The sequence below is a fragment of the Sardina pilchardus genome, chromosome 3 (assembly GCF_963854185.1).
Source record: "Sardina pilchardus chromosome 3, fSarPil1.1, whole genome shotgun sequence".
NCBI classification, from domain to species: Eukaryota; Metazoa; Chordata; class Actinopteri; order Clupeiformes; family Clupeidae; genus Sardina; species Sardina pilchardus.
In genome coordinates this window covers 12741316-12748067 of record NC_084996.1, presented here as the reverse complement: position 1 = coordinate 12748067, position 6752 = coordinate 12741316, and positions in this window count along the sequence as shown.

The window sequence follows — 6752 nt, the reverse complement described above, 5'->3', positions numbered from 1 at the left end:
TATGTTTCCATGTGTCAGTGTGGGCATCGTAGTCGTCACATAAATGTTGCACGTATTTCTGCCAGCAGAAGTGGGTCAGAGCTTCTGAGGAGGGCGGCGTGAGCCAACAGCGAACCGGCTCCCCAGAGCATCGTCATTAGTGCGAAACAGACGAGGCCCAGGTCCTCCGAGGAAACCGTGTGGGGGGTGGGCACGAAGGTGCCCGTTTTGTCGCGTAAACAAGCCGGGGAGTATGGGGAGGAGGAAGAGGAAAACACCGAAAAGAGAGTAGGCTTCACACACTTTTACACTAAAAGTGAAGAATTCACGGCCTACGCATGATCTTTTTTTCTCGAGCGCTGTGATGTTCATAATTATATTAATTTAATCTTTGTCGCTGTTACTATGGGAACCATACTTTCCTCTCTTATCACTGATTGGAGGAACTAGCCTATGAGGGGTTGTAAGAGAATGAGGTCAAAACGAGAGCCTAGAGGTTTTATCCTGACCTTAACCTTCACACCGCGTTTGTAGTGGCTGTAGATTACTATGACCTCAGTGACAGCTCATGTGTCGAGTCCAGTTGTTTGATTGGTTAGTCTAGGTGTCCTCATACAGAGGACGCTAGTATGAAAAACGAGGCGAAGGGGCCCTCTTGTGGTGAAACGTATACAGCCAAGCCCTTCATCCTACTGGTAGCTTATCTGGAGGGGTCAGTATTCTCCACATACACCTAAGGCTATGTGCTGAGGACGTCACATTTATCTGCTGATATATAGCCTATATATATTTGTCCATATGCAAAGGCACATAGGCCAACATCTCAATCTGACTTTGCTGCTACTAAGCATTAATCTTGGACATTACAATGTAGCCTAAGCAAACAGGGGGTTCCTGTGAGGGTAATAATGTAGAATTACAGTAAGCATACAGCCTGGCTAGCACCTACCTCTTCTCCGCACAAGGCAGGATGGGATCACCCAGGCTAGTAGGCCTAATGCTAGCTTCAGATACAGTATATGATTTTGTCATCTTAAGCCATTTGGTCAAATGTAGCCTACAATAATTAGCATAATTGTTGTGCCATTTGAAGCAGGATGGTTCAGTATAAGCTGGCAGTAGCACTGAATAACAGTAATGGCTGGGAGCTGCATTCAGGGCTGAAACTATTTACTTCTGTGTACCACAGCTCTTCCTTGGATTGACATGTGACATATCTATGTAGAGTGGTGATGGAGTAGACCCAAGATCCATGAATTAATTTCTGAAGCAGGTTGTTTCAGCACAAAGTCAACTCAATAAGGTCATCCTGTGACGTCACGCCCAGACGGTCACTAGACGGATGGGTCAGCGTGTTGGTGCCAGTCGTGTGGATATGGCCTCCCCCTGCAGGCAGAGCATAGATCATCTCAGCAGGGTGTCTTTTTAATCTCTGGCCATGGCAACTGTCTACCCTATTGTTCTGCTCCCTGTAAGGGGATTGAACTGACGGACTTGGTGGATTCTGAGCCAACAAGGCATTCTCAGGCGCCATAATATTGACAGTTTCTTTCTCTTACAGTCCCTCAAACAAGTTGGTGAAGCTCCCTGATGCAACCCCCTTTTGTCTAGTTAATTATGTCTGCCATGAAAACAATCAAATGTACAATGTAACTCATTCAATTCAGATATCACATATCTCCTGTCTGTCTCGATGCTGGCATGGGCAGGGAGACAGTTTGGGGTAACAGGAGGCTTGTATGGCCACCTCCTCACTGGCAGTGTGAAGCTGCCAGTTAGTCTGCACACACTGTTCCTGGCTAATTCTATTAGAGCGAGCCAGAGAGGCCTTAGTTCTCTCTCTCCCCCCCCCCCCCCTCTCTCTCTCTATCTCTTTCTCTCTCTCTCTCTCTATCTCTCTCTGTCTGTGGGAAAGAACAGGTGTGAAAAGCAGTGCACTGTACATCTGTCATGCTGCTTAGCCAGCAGTGGAGAAAACACATTAGGACCACACCAGTAGGCCTGAGAGTTGGGCTGCTAGACACACGCCCGGCAGCTTTAGCAAGTTCTACGTGAAAGAGGAAATGGGGATACAGTATGTAACGAGGTCTTTCATCAGTTCATGTATAAATGTCCAATAGCGATGCTCTAGTAGTGCAGTATAGATGACCAGCAGCATTGACTGTCTGGTGGTAGAGCACAGCTAACGCATTGCATCCACTGAATTTATGATGACTTATGCCACGTGTATGTGTTAAGGCATAATACACGTCTCTGAAGAGCATGGATGGTGGATAGCTATTGATCTAGTTTACTGATATGGGATGTCATCCAGAGGAGGATGCTATGAGGCAGGGACATCACTCTCCCATTCAGAGGCACTGTCTGTGTTTACGAGTCTGGTTGGCCTATCCGTCATGCAAGCAGCACCTGGCTGTAGAGCTGCTGTTTGCCTTTGGTACTGATTGAGGTTCGATTGACTGAGAGAGTCAATTAAGGTGAAATGTAGCCTATGTCAGGTCAACAGGATATTACCTTCTGTTATGGCACTGAACTGTGACGTCCAAGTGATTGGTTTACTGCTAAACCATTACTCTATACCGTGTATTATTGAAGTCATATTTCTATACTGTCACGTCAGGTAGACATGGCCAATTTAAAGTGGTCTAAAATACAGAAGAGCAAACAATGAAATCAAAAGAAGAATTTTCATTTTTCCAAGAAAATAATTTCTTCAGAGGACAAAAAGAAACAGTGAAAGGAGAAAAGTGCAGTCATGTATAATTTGATATCATTTGATTATTGTATTTTTTTTTATTATTTGATTTGTAGATGAAGGCTGTTTAGATGAACAAAATTGCTCTTGTCATCTTATCTCTTCTCGTCGCATTAACAATGCAGGCTGTCAGGGAATTAAACACATGCACACAAACACTCTTTATCTCTGTAATGAAGTTGGCAGAGGTACAACTCTGACATCACTCACCTTGACCATCTTTTTTTAACTAAAACAGAAGTGGCCCCTAATCCAAACCAAATGTCACTGTTTGATGAAGCCAAGGAATCCTGCGCTTCCTCAGATGCTTAGTTTTAAATGGGTCAGCTGGGCATATCTCCAAGGGCCAGTTTAGGGATTGACTGACTCTGGTTCTGGTTATTGTTAATCATTGACGTGATCGAAGATCATGACTTGCATCCAATGCAGTCAGAAAGAGGGGTTCAATGTGAGTGTTGGTTTCACACTACGTTTTTGTTCAAATTGATTTCACATAAGAGGCCCAATCGAACACATACAGTATACAGAGAGAGAGAGAGAGAGAGAGAGAGAGAGAGAGAGAGAGAGAGGCCTATACTAACTCGCATCACACTCCTGATAGAGACCTTTGAGTCAATATGACTTCCCTGGGTAAACAAATTATAATTCAATAATAAAAAATAAGCACTTCATGACAGATCCCTCATATAGCCTATGCATGATCTAGGGATGCATTCACAAACCAACAGCTAAGAATACATGAATGGGTATGTCGTTGTTACACTAATCCTTACAACACGGTGCTTAACCTAACACCTACTGTATCTGACGGTATAAATATATAGCTTAATAGCATTAAAAGCTCCACGTCTGGCGCGACACTATGCTATTCAACTCTTTCCAATCCTGCTGACGCACTCTAATGTTTACAGTAAAAGATTTGACGTGAGGACAACCTGTTGAACGCTACGGCTTTTAAATAGAGGACAGCTTTCGCAGTGGTCAGTCGACAACTACCAGGCCTACTGTGCGACGGTCATCTCTCACTTGTTGCAACCTCAATCGAATCTCAACGACAAGCTTGACCAGCTATACTCGCTGCTATGCAGTCCATGGAGTCCATTACCCAGACGGTCGTCGGACCTGAGAAACTGCAGCCCAGGGGCGGATACAGGATAAGCATGCCCCCAAGAGGAGCATCCTCAAACTTTGTCGGCAGCACTATCGTTATATTGTCGACTTACGCAGTGGCGACCATGGCCATGAACTGCGGCAAGAGGATCCAAGAACAGAGAAGACCAAATGACAACTGATGATGGGATTTTTGTTTACTGCTGAGGTTGGTTGGTCTTGAGCAGAAGGGTTCTGGAGTCCAAATGTTTCCCGACGACGAATGAGACTTGAGACTTGAGAATGAGACTAGTATTGCTCTCACCTGGAAAGCATGCTGTCTTTGAAACTGACTTGCTTGGACGCACAGGCAATGGCTATGTTCTGTTCACCATTCGGTTGAAGGATGCTTGGTCAGTGGACTATTGAAGGCCTATGCAACACATTTTTTTATACATTTATACCACTGAGCGCCGCTGTTTTGCCTATTGGATTCTTTTAGCAGAGGATATCGTGTCAGAATTGCCTCCAAGCCTCTTGTGCGCTGTCTTTCTAAAAATGTTTTCTTTTTAAATTTGGAATTTGGAGTCCTGATAATGATGATATTGCTTACAATTAGTATTTTATACATTTTTTTTAATTGTTTTTTGTCTGATTGGCAATCTGTTCACCATGTAGCCTAGTGTGTAATGAATGTGGGCTACAGGGCCACCAAAACAATGTAGGCTATGTGTGTGGTCAGTAACAATACAGTTCATAACCTCGCCATTTATGTCTTAGAATGCCTATCAACAATAAAATATATGCCCATGAGTGGTATGACTTCTCACTGTTATTACTTTTTGGTGTGTGTGTGTGTGTGTGTGTGTGTGTGTGTGTGTGTGTGTGTGTGTGTGTGTGTGTGTGTGTGTGTGTGTGTGTGTGTGTGTGTGTGTGTGTGTGTGTGTTTGTGTGTGTGTGTGTGTGTGTGTGTGTGTGTGTGTCTGCATAATCGTCCTGGGGAATGTTTAATATTCTAATATCAGCATTGATATGTCTTAAAACTGCAATTGTTCTCTGATCATACATGCTCTAATGTGCATTTGCTCATATACAAGACCGATTGGATTTACATGCATATCATGAATTATATTATCATCATCAGATATTATCCACATTCCCAATGTTTTTTGGCTTTGTACTCTGGAGAATATTCTTGTTGTATTCTAATTCTGAGTTTCAATTCTTGTAGTAACTTAAACACTTTACAGAATATTGAAAAAGGCCTCCCCAAATAGGTCAGTAGGCTAGATTAGGCGAGTTCGTAGGCCTGCAGAGCGAATAGGCCTAACCTCTAAATGGTGGAAACAAATGCCCTGCAATTAGAGTGCCTGCTTGAACTGTTAACACCGCTTGCCAAGTGTAATAACAATCTCGATGGCTCGCAGTAAAATGTGTACAACAGCACATTGAAAGACAGCCATGCGTGTCTTTGTCCGCTTCTTCGTTATGTCCCCGAATAGCTCCCACACAAAGAATATCATTATTCCCGTTCATATGAGCAAATGGTAATTGAGTCCGTCTGCCACCGAGGTTTCCCTCAACGCAGAAAATAAAGCGCATGGAAGACCGGGTGCCATGGCCGGTTCATTAGCATCCTGGTTATGAAATAGTCTACCAAATCAGGGTTACTGTTTTCATAGGTCGTTTGGCCAGAGTTTGTATTTGCCAAGGATCACGCTGATGCAAGGGGCTTACATAAAATAAGGTCTTCCTGTTGCACGGGAGCAATCTTACTTGTCCACCTCAGTTTTCTTAGTGTAGCCTAAAATACCATATCATTACATTACGCGCCACATATCTGTCTCAGTAGTTAGGCCGGATGAAAGTATGAAACCCTGTGAGGATTATTGCGAGATACGAAGCTACATTTTTAAAATATATATATATATAAAATGTAATTATGAGATGCAAAGTATCTCAAAATTAAATTGAGATATTAAAATGTGTGCTTTTAATCTCAAAATGCTGACATGATATCTCTTTTCTTTACTAATATAAAAATCTGTCTTAGAATCTCACAATCTATACTATGTGAAAATCTTGACTTTCTGATTATTTCTCAAAATAATCTCAAATCTCAAAATTCTGTTTTATCTCATCTTTTAGTAGCCTATAGTCTATATATAAAAGCGACTGTTTATCTCAAAATGTTGAATTATTGTTATTTTAGTGGCCATACAGGCCATTCCTACTGACTAGGCCTGGTTTTTTTTTCAAGTGGCAGAAACGGGATTTCATGAAAACATCTCGACAGTTAAAGCCGACTATACAATGAACGACTGCTTTGACGCTTAAGTGAGATGAGGTCCAAAAGGATCCATTATAAATGGTAACCACCAATGGGCACCAACATTTAGCCATTTAGCTTTACTGCAAACTGTTTCACTCTTCCGCAAGAACGTTTACAGTGTCAAAATGCATCAATACCATGCAGCAACCACAACTGGCAAGGATGAGACTTTTGGCATCCTCTCCAACTTTACTTACTCCACTCAATTGGAAACGCATCTTGCGCGCACGGCACAGGAGAGACCAATGGCAGATTCCAGTTGGGTTTGCGTATCCCCTTTTTAATAAGGGGATACGCATAAGAAACTTTTCAAAGGAAATCATAAAGGCGATAAAGACGAGGCTACATGCGACTTGCGAGGTTATCTGGTTCCCATACTGACCATATTTCAATTCAGATTGGTGAGGGCTCTCTTTAATAATGTGATTTGGAACATGGACAGGAATATAAAGACTACCTACTACTTTGCCTTTGTAGAATGGAATTAGTGAGTCTTCAATAACTCCTTTTCCAAGCATTTACACGAAGCACATGATATGCCGAGCCGACTGAAACGCATTCCACTCACAAAGCTTCAACACACACATTCCATTCCAT